Consider the following 21,421-nt stretch of genomic DNA (forward strand, 5'->3'; position numbering starts at 1 on the left):
TAAAACGATCGGCCTAGCTAGCTGACTACGTTAAAGCAAACTAAGCTGCCGGATTTGTAACTGACCTGATTAAGGCTAAAAACTAGCCAGGGTTAGCGTGTTAAGCAAACAAAGTTATTAAGTTTGTAACTGATCTGGTTAAGCACCGTTAATGGAGCCCAGTCAATGGGTTAGCCAGAACAATGAACTGGGCCTGTAATTTGTCAGGGATGAGCAATTAGTGGTTATCCAGATGTTCATCCAGCTGTTGCCTTCAGTTTTAATTAGTTATCCAGATGTTCATCCAACCGTTGTCTTTAGGCTTAATTAGGGGTTATCCAGATGTTCATCCAACCGTTGGCTTTAGGTTTAATTAGTGGTTATCCAGATGTTCATTCAACTGTTGTCTTTAGTTTTAATCCAGTGGTCAAAAGAGGTAATTGATGAGACCTGCTGCCGGATATACTTTTACAAAGGCACATTTTGTCTTTTTAAACAGAAATTGCCCCACCACCCCCTTCCAAAAGCAACTGTTTTTACCATTAAAGAAAACTTCCTAAAATGGAGATGAGAAGAGATGATGTAAAGCCCAACCAGGCATTTAATTCAGTGATATCTATACTGTGACTGAACTCAGAGGCCCTCTGTCTATGAAAAGATTACGGGAAAAGATTTCCCGTCTTGCTTTATGGAAAATATAAACTGGTAGGTTTTTTTTCAATTGAAGATTATAATTTTGGGCAATTTTCGTCTGTCAATGTGGAGTCCTTGATGCTCTCGGAGCTTGGATGTTTTCTTGCAGATGTTTCATTGCCCAACTAAGTAACATTGTCAGTGCTAGATGGCAGAGGGGTTTGTGGAGAGAAGGAGGAGGAGGAGGAGGAGGAGGAGGAGGAGGAGGAGGAGGAGGAGGAGGACTGTGTGATCCTGGTACTCTCTGAACTTGGTTCTTTTCTTGCAGATGTTTCACTACCCAAATAGGTAACATCATCCGTGCTAGAAGGGAGAGGGGTTTGTGGAGAGGAGGAGGAGGAGGAAGAAGAAGAAGAAGAGGAGGACTGTGTGATCCTTGGTACTCTCTGAGCTTTGTTGTCTTCTTGAAGATGTTTCATTACCCAACTAGATAACCACATCAGTGCTCAAGGGAAGTGGGATTTGCTCTCTGTTTACGTATAAGACAACTGAAATGTTTGCAAGAAAACCAAGTTTAGAGAGCACCAAAGGAGTTTACAGTTCATCCCTGAGCTACAAATATTCTCTTCTACTGAGTTATCTGTCAGGTAAATGGAGCAGCAGAAGTCAACAGAAATAGCCTGCCTTCCATGCATCTTCTCTTTTTCTTTATTGCATTATCACTGCTATTCTTATTCATGAATTTCATTCCTCATCTCTCTCCCTCCCTTTCGGGTCCAGTGTCTTTTTAGATGCTTGGCTTCAGCCAAGGGATTCCCTTCCATTCATTCCTTAAGTGTTCTCCCTCTCCCCATTTAGTTGGCTGAAAAAAGGGCAAAAGAAAAATATTTCTTAGAGTCTGATAAACTGCTCGCGGCTGAGAGTCACGTCTGACAATCCAAACATGAAACGGACAGGATGGCCCGGTGTCTAGCATGAAAAGATATTGTCCACCGGGGCAAATGGAAAAAGTTGTTTTCAAGAAAGGAGATTATTTGTAGCTCAGGGTTAAAATGAGGGGTCCTGGGCTTGGCTGTTTTCTGGGAGATATTTCAAACTAAATAACAGACTAGAATGTCAGCAGTCACGAATTGGTGGTCCCTGGACCACTGGTGGTCCACAAGAAAATTTTGGTGGTCCGCAGAAAAATTATTTGCATTTTTTATATTGCACTAAATCAGGGGTCCTCAGACTACGGCCCCTGGGACAGATACATGCAATGAATGTTTGTGTTGCTGCAGAGAGTCTCCCCCTTCTTTTTGGGTGGGCTGGAGGGGGACAGAAATTCCGACTTGGGGTCTGTTTCAGCCTCCTTGTGCAGGGCTTTGGGTGAAGGCTGGAGGGAAGTGCTGCTGGTGGCAAAGAGCCAGAGGACCTTGTTCCAGTGGGACTACTTCATGGCCTGGAACTGGCTAACCATCTCAGCCCACTGAGCCTCCAGGCACCGGTACCTGGCTTTGTACTCCCGCAGGTCTTCCCTCTGCTTGGAAAGCCTATGCTCGTAGTCTTCAGTGAGGTGCTTCTACTGAGCCTCCTTCTCGGTCAGATCCAATTTGAAATGAGCTGTTTTGCCAACTTTCTCATGGTGGCTGCTTAGCTCCAACAACTGCTTCCTGTTGGGGTCCTAAGGAGCCTGGGCGGGCAGACGAGGAGGGGCAGGGAGGGGAGGGGCGAGTAGAGGCTAGCGAGGTGACATGAGTGATATTGACTTGGCCACGCCCACCCAGTCACATGACAACCTAGCCACACCCACCCAGCCGGTCATTAGACAGATCATATTACTGGTCCACAAGATTTAAAATTATGAATTTAGTGGTCCCTGCAGTCCGAAAGGTTGGTGACCCCTAGACTAGATAACATTGTCTAGCACTGATGATGTTACCTCAAGAAAACAATCAGGCTCAGAGAGTACCAAGGACCCCTCAAAGTTGTTTTCTTCTCGCTCCTTGGTTAATATTAAAAATATAAAATATGAACATGGGTAAAAGTGAAAACAAGGAAACTAAGAATAAACTAAAACAGGCTGGAGATTGTAGCAAGGATCTTGAATGACAGTTGTGAAACTATATTAAAAAATTGACAATCACACTGGAACATGAAGGCAGCACAAATCAGTAAAGTTGCAAAAGAAAAAACAAAAATAGGCAGACACATTGAGAATAAGGAAGCTGAGGAAAATGGTCACAGTTACTGTAGTTAATATTTGTAATATTTTATAATATTTGTACTGATGGAATTACAATAGTGTTTTCATTAATAAATCAGTAGTTATTGATAAATATAAAATATAAGGCAGTTTTTTAAAATTTATTTTTGTTCTTTCCTTTCTTGGCTCACATTTTTACCTTGTTTGAGGTTGTCTCATTTGTGTGTTTTTTAAAGTTTAAATACTATTTTGCTAATTGGTTTTTCATACAATTAATGAAAAAAATCAAGAATCGTTATCTTTAAAAATGATAATTGAAAAACACGGTCAAAGTCAATCACAACATACAAAAAAAAAAAAAATAAGTAAAGAGGCACAAACATAAACCAAATAAAGCTATATACAAGGTCAGGGCAATAATACAATTTACGCAATATACAGTCAAACTGTGAACAAGATAAGCCCATCCGTTAATTAAAGATGGAAAGATACAGGTAGAAGAAGTATGCAATTCTAAGTACAGTGAAAAGAGATCGGTAAACAGTTATAAGAATTTAAACTGGCTTGGGTGTGGAATTTGTTATGATAAACCACTGTGCCCTTGACAAGTAAATAGACACTCCTTCTTAAGTTCCTTGTTATTCTATCAAATATTAAGGGGAATCCCCAGTGGCAGTTTTTTCCACCAGCAGGTAACACTTATAGGTAGGGGAACTAAACTGTGGAAATCCTAAAATTGCTTTTTATAATTTGTTCAGTTTTACATGTAAGGCTAGAAGAGTTGTGGGTGCTCCATGAAAAGACTGGATAACCATTTGTCTGAGATGGTAGACTTTTGTCTTGGCAGGTGATCGGACTAGATGAGGGGTCTCCAACCTTGGCAACTTTAAGCCTGGCGGACTTCAACTCCCAGAATTCCCCAGCCAGCTTTGCTGGAGTTGAAGTCCGCCAGGCTTAAAGTTGCCAAGGTTGGAGACCCCTGGACTAGAAGATCTTCAAGGTAGCCCTTTGAGTCTACGATTCTAAAACAGGTAAGCATGCTTTGAGTCCCTAAGCTCAACTTCAGACTGTTCCTATATAATGCGTTCTCACTTCCCCATGTATTCTCAAGAGCTGTGATGTCAACTGAAAAGCCTTTGCCGAAGGCAAGGTCACGGATGAATGCAGAAGAGAAAGAAGTGGCTGCATTGATTTTTCAAGTCCCAAAATGTTGCAATGGCTGGGTTAAGCAATTGCTGGATTACAGCTGGATTGCACCAAAGAAATGCCCAGAGGTCTATCTGGACAAATATCTAACCTTATTATAGACTGTTCTGTGATGGTTTATTAATAAATTATTTTGTTAAATTCTTTAACGTATTAATGCATCAATAAAAGAATTTATAAAACCATCGATTTTGCTTTCCCCCCCTTCCATGTGAACTGTCCTTCAGTTCAGTTCAGTTTTCTACTTTTGCACAAAGCTTTCTTCCCCATTTCTCTGTGCATAGATACTTTGTGGAAAACACATACTTTGTACACATAGACACCCACCCACACAATTCCTCTAATATATTCATGGACATTATTTTTACTGAAATGTACTTTTGCATGCAGGTTTTGACTGGAGAATTGCATCACAACATTTGGAGGAATGTTGAAAGATGGCCAGCTTCCATAAATCCGCTTACGCACGGATCTGAGCATGCAAAATTTACTTGGCTACTATTAAAAAGTGAGAGTGCCTAATAAAAGGTAGACATGTGTCTATTAGTCTTTTCCATTTTTCCCTTCCAATTTTTCCAGGTAAAAAGCTGAAAAGAACATGATTTCTAACTCAGGCACAACGTATGGCTTTTTCTGAAGCTTTTAGAAATCACAAAAGACTTTCAAAACATCATGGTACCACTCAATCAGTTTGGAGCAGTTCTGTAGTCTTGAGAAGTCCTGCAATTGGACCAAATTGGTCTGCTCTGGTCTGAGACTTAGCCAAAACACGTGCCAAAATCTATTATAAATGTCTCTTTTCTCCAGTATGTTATCTGAAAGTAGAATCTACCATTTTGGTTCTTACCGATAAAAATAAATCTCATTTTAAATCTCTATTGCATCCTGCTAGATTAGTTAAATGTAAAGACTCCAATAATATTCAGGGCAGGGTTATGAATTAATCAAACTAGACCTTCCTGGTTGAAACCGAACAAGTTTTCATTGGACCATAGTGGCTTTCCAGTAGGAGTATGCAGTAATGTTCATTATACCTGAAAACTGAGGATAACTTCCCACTTCCCTTCTAATGTTCAGATGAAAATCCTAAAATGTCTCTCAAGTACCACTGAGGTGCCATCTATTCCTACCTTGATGGTCCAGTTGTTTCAGAATCTCATCCTACTTTTCTGCCTCCTTATCAGCTTTTAGAACAAGGGTGTCTAACCTTGGCAACTTTAAGACTGTGGACTTCAGCTCCCAGAATGGAGCTATTTGTGGGGGTATTCTAGGAGCTGAAGTCCACAAGTCCTAAAGTTGCCAAGGTTGGACCCCCCCCTCCTTAGAGAATAGCTTTAGAACACCAGACTGAATTCCAGAATTAGTTCCAGAACAACTAGACACAAGAACAGTTTTTTCCTGAACGCCATCACTCTGCTAAACAAATAATTCCCTCAACACTGTCAAACTATTTAACTAAGTCTGCACTACTATTAATCTTCTCATCGTTCCTACCCATCTCCTTTCACTAATGACTGTATGACTGTAACCTTGTTGCTTGTATCCTTACAGTTTGACTTTTTCCTAATATGATTCGATTGTTTATTTGTATCCTATGACTATCATTAAGTGTTGTACCTTATGATTCTTGACGAATGTATCTTTTCTTTTTATGTACACTGAGAGCATATGCACCAAGGACAAATTCCTTATGTGTCCAATCACACTTGACCAATAAAGAATTCTATTCCATTCCATTCTATTCTATTCAGAAATAAATATTTCTGGATAAATATTTTGCAGTGCACCTTCAATTATTCCTTCCTCTTTTCACCCAGTAAATCAACAAATGCTTTGTAGAAAGAGTGAATGGATCCACATAGGCAGAATGCCAAAGTGCCCAACCTCTGTTTAAAACAGTCAAACAGGTAAGGCTATAAGTTAAAGGTAGGCAAAAAACAAACCGGTAGCAAGTTTTTGTCTTCCTTATTCATGAGAACATATGAATGGAGGGTTGCTGGTCAGCCTCCAGGATCCATGCCCTCTCAGATAGGAAGAGGACAAGCACCAACTCTCATTGAATCATCCATTTGGCAAGCAAATCTTTTGGTATCCCCTGCCCCCCACCCTCATAAGGGCACAGTAGCTTAATGCCATGAAAAATATTATAAGGATGGGATTCCTAATATTAACCAGATTGAGTTGAATCAAGCCATAAGGCACCGATAATGGGGTGATATATGATTCATAACTTGTGTATTTGAAGACAGAGGAATCTCTCTCTCTCTCTCTTTCATTCAGTAAAGGAATAGTGATAATAGCAGTCACAAAAAGAATTGCGCAAGCCTCATCAGCTTATGCATGCAAAGCCAAGCATTCACATGCTCCAAAGTAAGTGCCTTCAGGTGCTTAAATTGTTCTGGAGATTCTCCAGACGGAGAGTCTAAGACACACTTCTAGTTGGACTAGAAGACAAACAAGCATCTCTCGTCTTAATGAGAAGATATCAGTTCCCGATTCTAAAACTACTAGTTTTTGGTTTTTTGGGGGGGGTTGGGGGGAGGATAACCCATCAATGAAAGAGAGGAATTCAGCTCCTAGCTTTGCACCTTTCCTGTGCCAAGGAGATCCCCATTTTTTTTTCTGCTTAAGTCTGCCTCGTTCATTGCCCTACTTGATGGTCATCTCAACCATCGCTGGGCAGAAGCATGGACCAAATAGAACGGATTCTACTTTGGCACAGAAAAAATGTCAGTGAGGAAACATAACCCACCCAACACATTCTCTCCCCGACGGTAAAGTTTTTTTCCAAAGATTGCAACTTAACTAAAGCCAGGAACGCTTCTGATTTCAGCACAATGACTTACTTGCAAGGAAGGTCTCTGGACAGTTGTCCCTTGAAGCTTCTCGTTCCCTTCCAAGCTGAGCAGGTGATCTTCCACCTGCAGATACAAAGCGATACCGTGGGAAAAATGACTTCAGTTCCAGGGGGATGGAGAAAAAATAAAAACTAGAAAGAAGGAAATCTGCCTTTCCGGGTTGATGAGAAAGACATAAAGCAAAAATTAGCTGGCCATCAAAAACAAGCTGCTATTTCCTCAGTCCCAGTAGGAGAGAATATTCTGAGCAGAGCCAGTTAGCAGATGCAGCCAGCTCCTTTTAAAAAGAAAAGGCAGACAAGCCCCTCCTTGGCTAGGGAGGGGCTAAGTCCTTTCAAAAAAAGATAACTTGGTCCGTACAGTAGTAAGAACGGGTTGCTTCATTCAGCCGCACTTTCTCCTTTATGTTTCAACATGTTTTAGGATCAATGTAGCCTGCCTGAGTTTCTTCATATAATCTACCTGTCTTCACTTGTTGGCTGCCTAATTATATTAGGGCTGTTGTTGTAAGAGTTTGGAAATCTGGCCAAAAGGAAAGCCACATTTTTTTCCTGTCTTGTCTGAGCTGCTCGATTCATATGTAATTGTGTGGTACAGTGGTTAAAGAGCTGAACAAAGGAACGGGGAGACTTACTCTAGTCTAGTCTCCCCATGGGGGACGGGATGGGATGGGACTTTGGGCCAGTCCCTCCCTCTCAGCCCAAACTATATCTCCACAAGGTTGTAGACAAAAACAGGAGAAGGAACTGCAACCTACGCCACTTTGAATTCCTGAACAAAAAGCAAAATATAAATCTCCTGTCCAGGAGTAAAAAAATATGCTTAGCCGCTTCGTGACTCCGTGTGTTTTGTGCATTCTGCCAATTGGACCGATTCAGCAAAACATGATTCAGTTAAACATAGATTTAATCAGTTGCATGAATCCAGCTAGAAAATTGTAATACTTTACAAGCAAGAGCTCAGAAACCCTCCGCATTCTTGAATATATAAAAGAAAACTGGATGTATCGGATCCTATCCAGGGGTGAAATCCAAAATTTTTCCCTACTGGTTCTGTGGGCATGGCTTGGTGGGTGTGTTAGGGGAAGGATATTGCAACATTTCCATTCCCACCCCACTCTGGGGCCAGCCAGAGGTGGTATTTGCCGGTTCTCTGAACTACTCAAAATTTCCGCTACTGGTTCTCCAGAACCTGTTAGAACCTGCTGGATTTCACCCCTGATCCTACCCTTCCTAATGGATATTTTCAGGGAAGGTAAGTGATACCATCCATGTCATGACATCATCACGTGAATGATGTAAAATGTGTTGTTTTGCATTTAGAATGTATTCAAAATCATCCTTCTGACAACAATGATGCATCAGATGCTGGCATCCATCACTTCATCCTTTTCCTCCTTATCCTAGAATTCCTGTAGAGGGAGAAAGAACAGAGAGGAACAGTATAAAGGGGTGTAAAAGATGGATCTATATAAGCCCACTGGCTTAAAAGTCCCTAAATCCTAGTATCACCAATAAGCCATATAACAAATATAGATTCAGACAGAAAATCTAATGTATAATTAGGTCTAGCTGGACTTTCTGGTGTCTACCCATCCATTAGAAATACTCTGATCTGAAATGAGCATTCTCTTTGCATAGCAGTGCTAACAATATTCCAATATTTGAGGGGCTGCCCCAAAGAAGAAGGGGTCTCCAAAGCACCTTGAAGGCAGGACAAGAAACACTGGATGGAAACTAATCAAGGAGAGAAGCAACCTAGAACAAAGGAGAAATTTCCTGGCAGTGAGAACAATTGATCAGTGGAACAACTTGCCTCCAGAAGTTGTGGGTGCTCCAACACTGGAAGTTTTTAAAGAAGAGATTGGACAACCATTTGTCTGAAATGGTAGAGGTTTTCCTGTTTGTGCAGGGGGATGGACTAGAAGACCTCCAAGGTCCCTTCTGACTCTGCTATTCTGTCATATTGCCAGACCATCACGGGGCCTCTAGAAATCTGAGACAATGAACTGTATCTAGCTCAATTTGTGCTATATATAATTCTAGAGGAAAGCTGAGTTGTTTTGCAGCACTTCCTCAACAGCTAAAGGGTGGGGCGGCTTCTCATTGGTGGAAACTGCTATTTCATCCCCCACCTCTTCCTTTGCCTTTTCAAAACATCAGGCATCATGGCATCTTGGTTTCTTGCTTTTTCAAAGAATGTCTGCCTTGTTTTCCCCTGTTCTAGCACGACAAGGAAAAAAGTGAGAAGGGGATCTGGCTGCACCCCAGTTTTGGAACTGTCCCCCTGGGCAGTAGAGCAGAAGTCCTCTCCAGGAAGTGGACAAAGCCAGAAGCTTTGCAAGTGAGGTCTTTGGTCCCTGTGTACGGGAAGTGGATTGGACTTTCAGGTTCCTCTTCCTCCTACCTCCTGGCACTGATGATGATGATACCTAGTTTGGTAATGAAATAATAGAATAGAATAGAATAGAATAGAATAGAATAGAATAGAGTAGAGTAGAGTAGAGTAGAGTAGAGTAGAGTAGAGTAGAGTAGAGTAGAGTAGAGTAGAGTAGAATAGAATAGAATAGAATAGAATAGAATAGAATAGAATAGAATAGAATAGAATAGAATTCTTTATTGGCCAAGTGTGATTGGACACACAAGGAATTTGTCTTTGGTGTATATGCTCTCAGTGTACATAAAAGAAAAGATACATTCATCAAGAATCATAAGGTACAACACTTAACGATAGTCATAGGGTACAAATAAGCAATCAAATCATACTAGGAAACATCAAATCATACTATGAATCTTAAGGATACCAGCAACAAGATTACAGTCATACAGTCATAAATAGGAGGAGATGGGTGATAGGAACAATGAGAAGATTAATAATAGTGCAGACTTAGTAAATAGTTTGACAGCGTTGAGCGAATTATTTGTTTAGCAGAGTGATGGCATTCGGGAAAAAACTGTTCTTGTATCTAGTTGTTCTGATGTGCAGTGCTCTATAGTGTCGTTTTGAGGGTAGGAGTTGAAACAGCTTATGTCTAAGATGTGAGGTGTCTGTAAATATTTTCACAGCCCCCTTTCTGACACGTGCAGCATAGAGGTCCTCAATGCCTATAAGAAAACAACCAAGGTCAGAGAATACCAAAGATTCCCCCCTCCTCCTCTTCCTCCCCCTCCTCCAGTGGTGGGATTCAATTTTTTTTTACTACCGGTTCTATGGGCATGGCTTGGTGGGTGAGGCAAGGGAAGGTTATTGCAAAATCCCCATTTCCTCCCGATCAGCTGGGACTTGGGAGGCAGAGAATAGATGGGGGCGGGGCCAGTCAGAGGTGGTATTTACCGGTTCTCCGAACTACTCAAAATTTCTGCTACCGGTTCTCCAGAATACCACCTCTGCCCTCCTCCCCCTCCCCCTCCTTCCTTTGGCAAGCAAATGTGACTTAAACTTGTCAACATTTATGGATTATTCCCTGGGATAACTGCTTTCTTACTCTTGTTAGCACTGATCCAAGAATAATTTTGTAAACCTGCCTGAAATCTCACACTATTGGCTCATCTCATAAAATGTCAACTGCACACTTCAGAGAGTTGTTAATTTCTGAAATGATTTACTTGTTTATATATTCTATCGCTTATGCTTGACTGCTTGAATAGATTCCAAGCAACCTCCAATAAACCTTCCACAGAAAATAACCATCAAAGCCAAAAGCAGAAACAGAAGTTTTAAAAAACCACTTAAAATATAACTTTATTATTTAAAAATTAACTACATCAGCCCATGACACATAGGCAAATGGCAGATTTGGGATAAAGGCAGATTGTTGTATTTTTCACAAAAAAACCAAACCAAAACAACACAACACCCTAAGAAGTTTGATATGGGCTGCTAGATCTCAAGGGGGAAACTATTTTACAATACACAATAGAAATCTAAGTAGATTCAAGCAGGAATGGCTCCCTTACATAAGACATATTCTACAGCAAGGCGAGCTAACACATTTAGATTGTGGATTTTGAAGAAAAGAGGGAAGTTGGTCACAGAATGACTCAAATAAATATAAGCAATAAAGTTGAAAGCCTAAGTAGTAGCTATTTAGGAGAAAAATAATGCAAGGAAGGAGAAGAGTGTGGTACTATGTATTTTTCCCTTGTGCTGTATCTTCCTTGTTCCTTGCTTCTCTTTTTGGATCTTTCATATTTGTACAATGTTTAGGCAATAAGGAAGTTAAAATTAACCCATTTCACACAACTGAAGCACCTGCAGAAAAGATCTACTCCCTGGATCTTGAGGAGGCAGGGACCCGACATCTCCCAGTCCTGGTTTAATTGCAAAAGATGGACAGACTCTATTTGGAGAAGACAGTCCAGAAGAAAATCTGGGTCAAAGCCATGTAAGACTTCCTAAATAATAGCTAGCACTTTGAATTCTGCTGGGAAATATATAGCCAGCTAATGCAGTGCCCAGAATGCATTGTAAAACTGAAGCAACAGTTGTATCTTACCCATTACCAAGCCAGCAGTTGCATTCTGCACTAAGGGAAGTTTTTTTGAATGATTATGAAAGGCAGCTTCAAGAACATATTGCAATAGCCTAACCCCCCACCCCACCCCCAATGGAGAATTGGATTGAAAAAATGATGGAACTGGCAGAGATGACAAAGGTGACTCCATGAATTAGGGACAAATGTAAATAGTTTTGCAGTTATCTGGAAACCATTTCTGGACTTTTTGCGTGAAAGAGAGAGAAAAAAGAAACGTTGGGTTTTGCCAATTAAGTGGGTTACTGTTATAGAAATGGCTGGTGGATATTGGCCAGTGGCATAACTATAAAAAGTTGACGTTATAACTGCTATGTATTTGCGACACCAAAAATGTCAGAAGTCTCTTTTTGTTTCTTTCTTATTTCTTCTTCCCCCTTCCCTCCTCTATTCACTCTGTCCCCTTTTCTTTCCCGCTTGTCCATTATCTTTATTGCTATTTTATATTTTAAAAATATTTAAACACACACACACACTGCAATAGGCCAGTCTGAAAACTAGAACAACAAACTTTGTTGTTGTTGTTAGTTGCGAAGTCATGTCCGACCCATCGCGACCCCATGGACAACGTTCCTCCAGGCCTTCCTGTCCTCTACCATCCTGTGGAGTCCATTTAATCTCATGCCTGGATGGAGTCATGATGGGTTGGAATGTGAAGTCAACTAACAACAACAACACTACTTCCGTGACTCCATCCCCTCTGTCGTCCCCTTCTTCTTTTGCCCTCACTCTTTCCCAGCATTAGGCTCTTCTCCAGGGAATCCTTCCTTCTCATTAGGTGGCCAAAGTATTTCGGTTTCCTCTTCAGGATCTAGCTTTCTAAAGAGCAGTCAGGGTTGATCTCCTCTAGAACTGACCGGTTGGATCGCCTTGCAGTCCAAGGGACTCGCAGGAGTCTTCTCCAGCACCAGAGTTCAAAGGCCTCCATTCTTTGGCGCTCAGCCTTCCTTATGGTCCAACTTTCACAGCCATACATTGCAACTCGGAAAACCATAGCCTTGACTATTCACACTTTTGTTTATTTATTTATTTAATTTATTTATTTGTCAAGCATATATAAGATAACGGATAAAAGTATAAACATAATTTAAATACATGAAAAGAGTAAGTAAAAAGTAAATATTAGGATAGGGATGGTAAGCACGCTGGTGCACTTATGCAGGGCGATGTCTCTGCTTTTTAGTAAGCTATCTAGATTTGCCATAGCTTTCCTCTCCAGGAGCAAGCGTCTTTTAATTTCTTGGCTGTAGTCCTCATCTGAGGTGATCTTGGAGTCCAGGAAAATAAAATCTGTCACTACCTCCAATTCTTCCCTGTCTATTTGCCAGGAATTGAGAGGGCCAGATGCCATGATCTTAGTTTTCTTAATGTTGAGTTTCAAGCCAACTTTTGCATTCTCCTCCTTTACCCGCAACAAGAAAAAGATAGCGTTGCCTCATAGCCAGCTGCGCAGCAAATTTAATAAATGAAGTCAATAATAAATCAATAATAGAGTAAAACTGTAGGACTCACGGGAAAAGAAACTGCCTTTATAATAATAATAAGGAAAGACATGGAAATGCATTAGATGTGATTCTTGATACAAAAACTGGAATGCTATAAATAGAATCTCTTTTCCCCCCTCTAGAATTGTTAAAGGATGATACAGTATACTTATCACATTCTAAAAATCAACTTTTCTCACTCACGCAAAGATCTTCCTCAGAGGAAATGCCGTATTAATAGTTTTCCTTTTCCTTACCATTCATTTTACTGTTTTTAACAGTAAAGCATTTTCTTCACCTCTGCCCCGGCGAAACTGATTTACTGTCAGGACTGAATCATGGTGATATGAATCAACATTGAATTGAAGGCACAGACACCTTCATATGCAAAGAATACCAATTTGGATAGTACTGTTGTAGACTCCGGGTATCAATAGCTCTGTGGTTAAGAATGCTTATTAGCTGGAAAGGTTTGAGACCTAAGCACTGGGCAACAGGGTGAGTTCCCGTTCCTTGCCCCAGCTTCTGCCCATCTAGAACTTAGAAATTAGAATAACTGTCACGTATATAACTGTAATACAGAATAACTGTATTGTCACTTTGAATGTACACTTATCAGCATACATTAAAATGAAATTTCATTGCATACAGCTCTCAAAGGGTCACTAGTTCCAATATACACCACCTAAACATGACAAAATAAATAAATACAAAATTATGCATATACCCACATATAATATATCACACGGAAAAACAACACAGTCTAGTTTAGATGTATACATGTATATGGCGAGAAAAACGAATCTTGTGAGTTTACCAGATGGATGGCCTAGGGAACAAAGCTGTTAGAGAATCTGGTAGTCCTGCTAGAAATACTTTGAAACCTCCTCCCAGAGGGAAGCAACAGAAACAGACCGTGAAGTGGGTGTGTGGGGTCTCTAACAATGCTTTGAGATCTAAGCACATAGCACTTGTAAGACACATCCTGAATAAAGGGAATTGAGCTTCCTATAATCTTCTCAGCTGTCCTTACCACTCTCTGTATGGACTTTCTATCTGAGGCACTGCTGCCACCAATAGAGATTTGGAATGACTCTAGAAGACCTCCATGGACCAGGGATCTATATTTTTCCTACATCTTCTCTTCCTTTTTTTCACATCCTCTCTCAAAAGGAACATGTTTATGTCATGAAGATTCAGTGGTTCTGGATTTTTTTAAAAAAAATATTCTTTAAATGTTTCACTTAATTCCAAAATCATTAAAGATATGGAATGCTGATGCGGACAACAATAGTAATTCAGGAAAAGTGGAAACATGAGAAAATTAGGTTTTACAATCATCCAAAACAGTTTTCTAGGTGATGGTACATTATGTTCTGCATCAACTCTAAGAGGTCTCCCTAAGTTAGAAATGACAGCATAAGGAAAAACTTTAATATGCTAAAAATATTTTTTTTTCAATATACAATTCTGACTTGTTTTATTTCTGTTTATTTTAAAGACTTCTAGATGTCACGAGATCTGAAAAGGATGCTTGAGAAATTTTGATGTCAACTTTTTCAACATCAGCCCACACGAATGTTCTCCTAAATCCATTTTTATTAAGTCTTCTTGGAAGACGATTTCATGCTAATACGTAACAAGCATGAAAAGAAGGATTAGGGATGATGTGATAACAGTGTTCCAATATCTGAGGAGCTGCCACAAAGAAGATGGGGTCTACTTCTTCTCCAAAGCACCTGAAGGCAGGACAAGAAGCAATGGATGAAATAATCAAGGAGAGAAGCAACCTAGAACTAAGGAAAAATTTCCTGACCATGAGAACAAATAATCAGTGGAACAACTTGCCTCCAGAAGTTGTGCTCCATCACTAGAGGTTTTTAAGAATTGTGTCAGCGTCCCAGCACTGACATATATAAGGAGAGGAGAAGCTTGAATTTTTGCCTACTTAATTCCTTTGAAGATTCTGTCTCCTCGGAGATGGGAGGACGGAGACATTCCTGTGTTCTGATGGAGAAGGGATGAGGAAAGTGGCTTGGAAGATAGCCAATGAGATGCAGAGAATTGGGGATTGGAAAGGGAGGGATTGGGGGGCAAAGGTCAGTACTGACCACGAAAGAGCCAGGGATAGATCACTATGCTCAATAAAGAGAAAATTTCCTCAAAGATCGGCAGTTTGGAAATTAATTAATTTTGAGATAGCATCGAAACCTGACAAATTGGACAATCAAAATGCTTTGTCTTACACATCGGCAAAAAAAATCAGAACATAAAATACAAGCTGGATGGACATGACTTGTAGATGACCCTCACTCTGTAAAGGACAGAGCACTCACCTCTAATGATCTAAGTGCCAGAGCCCACTGTAACAACATTGTCAAAAAGGCATTAAGATTTGTTAATCAAATCTTGCGTAGCTTTTTCTCTGGTAATATTGTACTACTACCCTGTTTCCCCCAAAATAAGACATCCCCTGATAATAAGCCCAGTCAGACTTTTGAGTGCATGGCAATAAGGCCAAGCGCTTATTTCAGGGTTCAAAAAAATATAAGACAGGGTCTTATTTTCAGGGAAACACGGTAACTAGAGCATACAAAACATTTGCTAGACCAATTCTTGAATACAGCTCATCTGTCTGGAACCTGCACTGCATATCGGACATTAATACAATTGAGAGAGTTCAGAAATATTTCATGAGAATAGTCCTCCACTCCTCTGTTCGCAACAGAATACTTTATGTCACCAGGCTTGAAATTTTGGGCTTAGACAACTTAGAACTACGCCGCCTTCGGTCTGACCTAAAAGTAGGTCAGTTACATAACCTACATAAAATTATCTGCTACAATGTCTTACTTGTTAATGACTACTTCAGCTTCAACAGCAACAATACACAAGCGCACAATAGATACAAACTTAAAGTAAACTGCCCCAAACTCGATTGCAGAAAATACGACTTCAGCAACAGAGTGGTCAATGCCTGGAATGCACTACCTGAGTCTGTGGTTTCATCCCCAACCCCCCAACTTTAACCTTAGATTGTCTACTGTCGACCTCACCCCATTCCTAAGAGGTCTGTAAGGGGCGTGCATAAGAGTACCGTCCCTCTCCTACTGTCCCTTTTTATTCTTAACCAACTCATGTATTCACAATCATGTTTATACACTGCTCAAAAAAAATAAAGGGAACACAAGCAGAAGACATCCAAGATCTGAATGAATGAAATAGCCTTATTAGGTTAATAATAGCCTGAGTCCCTTCTGGGAGAAGGGCGGTATACAAATTAAATAAATAAATTAAATACTTTGTTCGTTACATACAGTAGTTTTGTGTTCCCTTTAGTTGTTTGAGCAGTGTATAAACTACTGTATGTATGTCAGATTTTGAGGTCGTCTCAAATAAATTGCATTTCAAACAAAGTCTTTGAAGGAAAACTCCTATTTATTAAGCACGACATTCTAAATCCGACTCCATCGAAGCCAACACTGACTTCCAGACCCAAAACCCTCCCTTTCCGTTCCCCACTCCCCTGCACTCATTGGCCATCATCCAAGTCATTCTACCCCTAATCTACCGCTCCAGCTCAAAGGAATTTCCCCCCTCCCATCCCATCTCCTAGGGGATATTATCTCCAGGGAAAATAAGTAGGTGAAAAGTCAAACGTCCCTTTCCAGACGCCTCTGCTTCTCCTTCTTATGTCAGCACTAGAGTGAATGCAGCTTGAAGTGCTGACATCATAAAGAACAAAGTATTTAATAAGGCTATTTCATTCATTCAGATCTCGGATGTCTTCTGCTTGTCTTCCCTTTATTTTTTTTGAGCTTTATACATTTCATGTATTCACAATCATGTTTATACTTTTATCTGTAATCTTATATATGCTTGACAAAATAAATAAGAATAAAATTAAAAAATCATTTGTCTGTAGATTGGTGTAGAAGACTTCTAAAGTCCCTTCCAACTCTGTTATTCTGTTAAGTAACTGCTTAGGATTGGGCTTTCTCAGGAAACGCCCACCACCATCTTTGGAGAGTCTCCTCAGAGGTAGGTAAGTCTGACATTCACTCCAAATTCTTGTTGACAAGAACAAAAACTACCGGTATTTAAAGAATAAAATAAAACCCAAACATCCCCATCTCCTTTAACTACAAGTAGTCCTCAACTTACAACCATTCATTTAGTTATAGAATATTTATAGAATAGAATAAAGGACTTGAAAGGGACCTTGGAGATCTTCTAGTCCAACCCCCTGCTCAGGCAGGAAACCCTACACCACTTCAGACAAATGGTTGTCTAATCTCTTTTTAAAAACCTCCAGTGTTGGAGCATTCACAACTTTTGGAGGCAAGTTGTTCCACTGATTCATTGTTCTCATTGTAAGGAAATTTCTCCTTAGTTTCAAGTTGCTTCTCTCCTTGATTAGTTTCCACCCATTGCTTCTTGTCCTGCCCTCAGGTACTTTGGAGAATAGCTTGACTCCCTCTTCTTTATGGCAGCCCCTGAGATATGGGAAGACTGCTATCATGTCTCCCCTGGTCCTTCTTTTCATTAAACTAGACATACCCAGTTCCTGCAACCATTCTTCATATGTTTTAGCCTCCAGTCCCCTAATCATCTTCGTTGCTCTTCTCTGCACTCTTTCTAGAGTCTCAACATCTGTTTTACATCGTGGCATCATCGGAGAGACGAGGGTATCTCAACCCTTCCACGTGGACTGATTCATGAAGCTGATGTCTGAACAGGGTACGTCTCCATCCATTTACCCATTTATCCGTCCATCCACTCACCCACCCATCTATCCACCCACCCATCCATCCACCCATCCACCCATCCACCCATCCACCCACCCATCCACCCACCCACCCACCCACCCACCCACCCATCCATCCATCCATCCATCCATCCATCCATCCATCCAACCAACCAACCATCCATTTGTTCATCCATGTACCCATCCATCCATCCATCCATTTGTTCATCCATGCACCTACCCACCCATCCATCATCCATCATCCTCCATCCATCCATCCATCCATCCATCCATCATCCATCTGTCTGTCCATCCATCCATCCATCCATCCATCCATCCATCCATCCATCCAATCAGCTAAATCCTAAAAAGCCATGTACTGTTTGGAACAAACTGATTTAATCAGGATAAAACCCAGAAAACTGATTTCGACGTGGAGAATCTTGGCCCAGCACAGATTCTTGCATTTGTTATGGAGTGTCATCAAGTTGTTATTCCTTCATTTGTAAAGCTCTTTGTGGGAATTTCTTGCCTTACATGCCAAAGTAACCTGTTTAGCTTTGCTGTGATGATATTCCTCAGTTTGGGGACAAGGTGACAGAAGAAGATGTCCTCCTTTCAAAGGCAGAAGGACTTGGGAAGACCATAGATGGAACACAATCCTTTCATGGACATTTGCCAGAATATGGGAGACCTGGGAATCGGGTAGAAAATAAAACTCCCATGCCATTCAGACATTCAGCTGGGAGTTTGGAAAAGCAAATGTGCTATTATTTGTACGTTGCTGTCTCCATTTTTCGATAAGCAGAAGTCCAGCCAGATGGTGTGGAGCAACAACTTTCTTTCCAAATTAATCTTAACTAAGCTTTCACCCCATGAAATTAATCTTAGACCATCCAGTGCAAGATAAATGGACAGTCTTTGCATTTTTGGAACTAAGACATGCAAATATCTCTTTCGTGATTGAGAATCTAGTTTGGAGGCCTCAAAGAAAATTTAATTTGAGTTTCTTGGCCTTGAGATGAGAAACCGAAATCTTGGAATCTTATTTTTAATCTTGAAAATCAGCTTTACAGGAAACTACTCAGTTGCTAAACTTATGCCACATACAATAAATGGGCGAATGCCAAGATATTTGGAGAGGAAAGAATGGGTGAAATACCAAGATACATGCTTTGGAAAATTTTAAAAAAAAATCTGTTGCTGTTCTTTATTGGAAATGTCAGGAAGTTTAGCAGGAAATTTCAGCCCCTCTGGAGTCTCATCAGCCTAATTTGTTCTTCAAAATGCTTTTCCTTTTCTGTGTCCTCTTTATGATTGTTCTCACAAAGCCTTTTCTTTCCCCTTTTGGTACAGATTGTTTTCATTTTTGATTGTATGGCTGTTCGTCACCTTAAGCTCACCTTACATGACAGCTGAAATTATCTTCTGGAAGGGATTTGAACTTGCTTTTATTTATTTTTCCCCTCCATCTGCTCCAGAAGGCCTGATTTAGCATGATTGCTCAGTGGTTAAAGATGCTGAGCTGGTCAGCTGGAAAGCTGACAGTGCCCAGGTTTGAGACCTGAGCTTTTTTTCTTTTAAAAACATTTTTTTCTACAACCTCTTTGGCCCAGGAGGTTGTAAAAAAATGCTTTTGGAAGCCTCTGATGAACAGGCAACTCACCTGGGATCATCAGAGGCAATCCGAACCGGGAGCATTTCACCCCTGCTTTAGAGAAGAGAATTTACCTGGAATTCCCAATGATTGGAATATAATATTGTTCACATGGGTGACCAAGAGAACCAGGTAAAATATTCTCTTTCTTTGTAGAACTGCTTGTCCAGCTGTCTGTCACTGTCTTTCTTCCATATTTCCATCCGCTCCCAGGGTAAACATTCATGGATTTTTCTTTTAATCATTGTGTTGCCAACAAAATCCCATCTTTGAGAACAATGGTTTGGAAATTCCTCTTTCCCTCCAGTTATTTGGAAAAATCACTCATCCAGTATCTCTTGACTAGCATAGTTGGTGGAGAACTTCAGAAGGCTGATTTTGTCCAGCTATGACTTAAAATGGCTCTGATTCCCACTCCAGATCTTCTATGGGCTTACGGGACCTGTGGCCGCAGTATTTGGATCACAGGGCAGAAAAACATGGCAGCAGCTATGGAGGCTCTTTGAAGCCCCTTAATATGATTGAAAACAGGGACACGATAACTCAATGGCTAAGACGCTGAGCTTGTCGATCGAAAGGTCGGCAGTTCAGCGGTTCGAATCCCTAGTGCCGCGTAACGGGGTGAGCTCCCGTTACTTCTGCAGTTCGAAAGCATGTAAAAAATGCAAGTAGAAAAATAGGGACCACCTTTGATGGGAAGAGAACAGCGTTCCATGTGCCTTTGGTATTTAGTGATGCTGGCCATATGACCACCAAGATGTCTTCAGACAGCGCTGGCTCTTTGGCTTTGAAACAGAGATGAATACTGACCCCTATAGTTGGGAACGACTAGCATATATGTGCAAGGAAAACCTTTACCTTTACCTTTAATATGATTGATGCAAGTGCCTGTACTATTCCCACATAACCTGAGCCCTTACAAAGGGTGAGGGGGTTGGACTACATGACCTACAAGGTCCCTTCCAACTCTGTTAGTCCGTTAATTCTGTTATAGCAGATCACAGTGACACCTGCAAAAGCCAACAGTGTAAGAGTATGGAAGGCTTCTAAGAACTGCTTGTTATTCATGTGGCCTGGCTAGCTGGATGCCCAGATGTGTTTTACTGATTTAGAGTTTTAGATGTATGGAGTTGTAAGAGACCAGCAGGATCATTTTGTCCCATTTCTGCATTATGTAGGGAAACCCATTGTACCCTACTTCAAAGGGAGAGGGAGCCGAGGTGGCACAGTGGTTAGAGTGCTGTGCTGCAGCTACTTCAGCTGACTGCTAGTTCAGCAGATCAATGGATCAAATCTCACCGGCTCAAGGTTGACTCAGCCTTCCATCCTTCCGAGGAGGGTAAAACGAGGACTCAGATTGTTGGGGGCAATATGCTATTTAGTATACTGTCTTTGGTGTAAGCTGCCCAGAGTCCTCGGAGAGTGGGCGGCATAGAAATATGAATAATAAAATAAATAAAATAAACGGCGGCATATAAATCAAATTTAAAAAATAAATAAATAAAGGTGACACTCTTACCTCCCCTTCCTGCCATATCACGAAATGACATGTATGTGTGGTAGCCCACAAAGATATTGCTCATGTCTAAGGGGTCTTTGGTGTTCCCTGAGTTTGTTTGCTTGCTTTCTATATTTCATGACCTAAACTAGGCAACATCATCAGTCCTCAACTAGCACTGATGATATTACCTAGTAATGAACCATCTGCAAGAAAACAACCAAGCTCAGAGAGCACCAAGGACCCTACAGTCTTCCGCCTCCTCCTCAAATCTCATTCCCTTCTGGCCTTGATGATGCTACCTAGTTGAGTAATGAAACATCTGCAAGAAAACAATCAGAGAACACTAAGGATCCTTCATTTCAACCCTGAGCTACAAATATGTTCATGTCTTTTTTGATTGTCAACTATATACCCTTGTTAGGCTTAGAGCAGGTGTCAAACTCAAGGCCCGATGTGGTTGGATCCGGTCCACGGGCCATTCTGGAAAATGTAAGGGGCCAACCTGCCTCGCTTTGGCCCAGTCTACCCAAATCGATGAGGAAACATGCCAGCAGTTTGGGGAGTGGCGTCAAGCTGGCCACACCCACCTAGCTAGCCATGTCCACTCAGCCAGCCACACCCAGTGAGTGATGTCATGCTG

General features: G+C 40.9%; 1 protein-coding gene across 1 annotated transcript in view; it reads right to left on the minus strand.

Annotated features, from left to right (window-relative positions):
• CYSLTR1 (cysteinyl leukotriene receptor 1) overlaps nt 1–7,167 on the minus strand; it is a 34,980-nt gene extending 27,813 nt beyond the window's left edge. Inside the window, exon 1 of the mRNA XM_034435001.2 lies at nt 6,850–7,167. The gene's annotated coding sequence lies outside the window, so the exon portion shown is untranslated. The remainder of the gene's footprint in view (nt 1–6,849) is intronic.
• Nucleotides 7,168–21,421: the final 14,254 nt, after the last annotated feature.

Source organism: Pantherophis guttatus, chromosome 12 (genome assembly GCF_059756535.1).
Source record: "Pantherophis guttatus breed Tessera chromosome 12, ASM5975653v1, whole genome shotgun sequence".
Lineage (NCBI taxonomy): Eukaryota > Metazoa > Chordata > Lepidosauria > Squamata > Colubridae > Pantherophis > Pantherophis guttatus.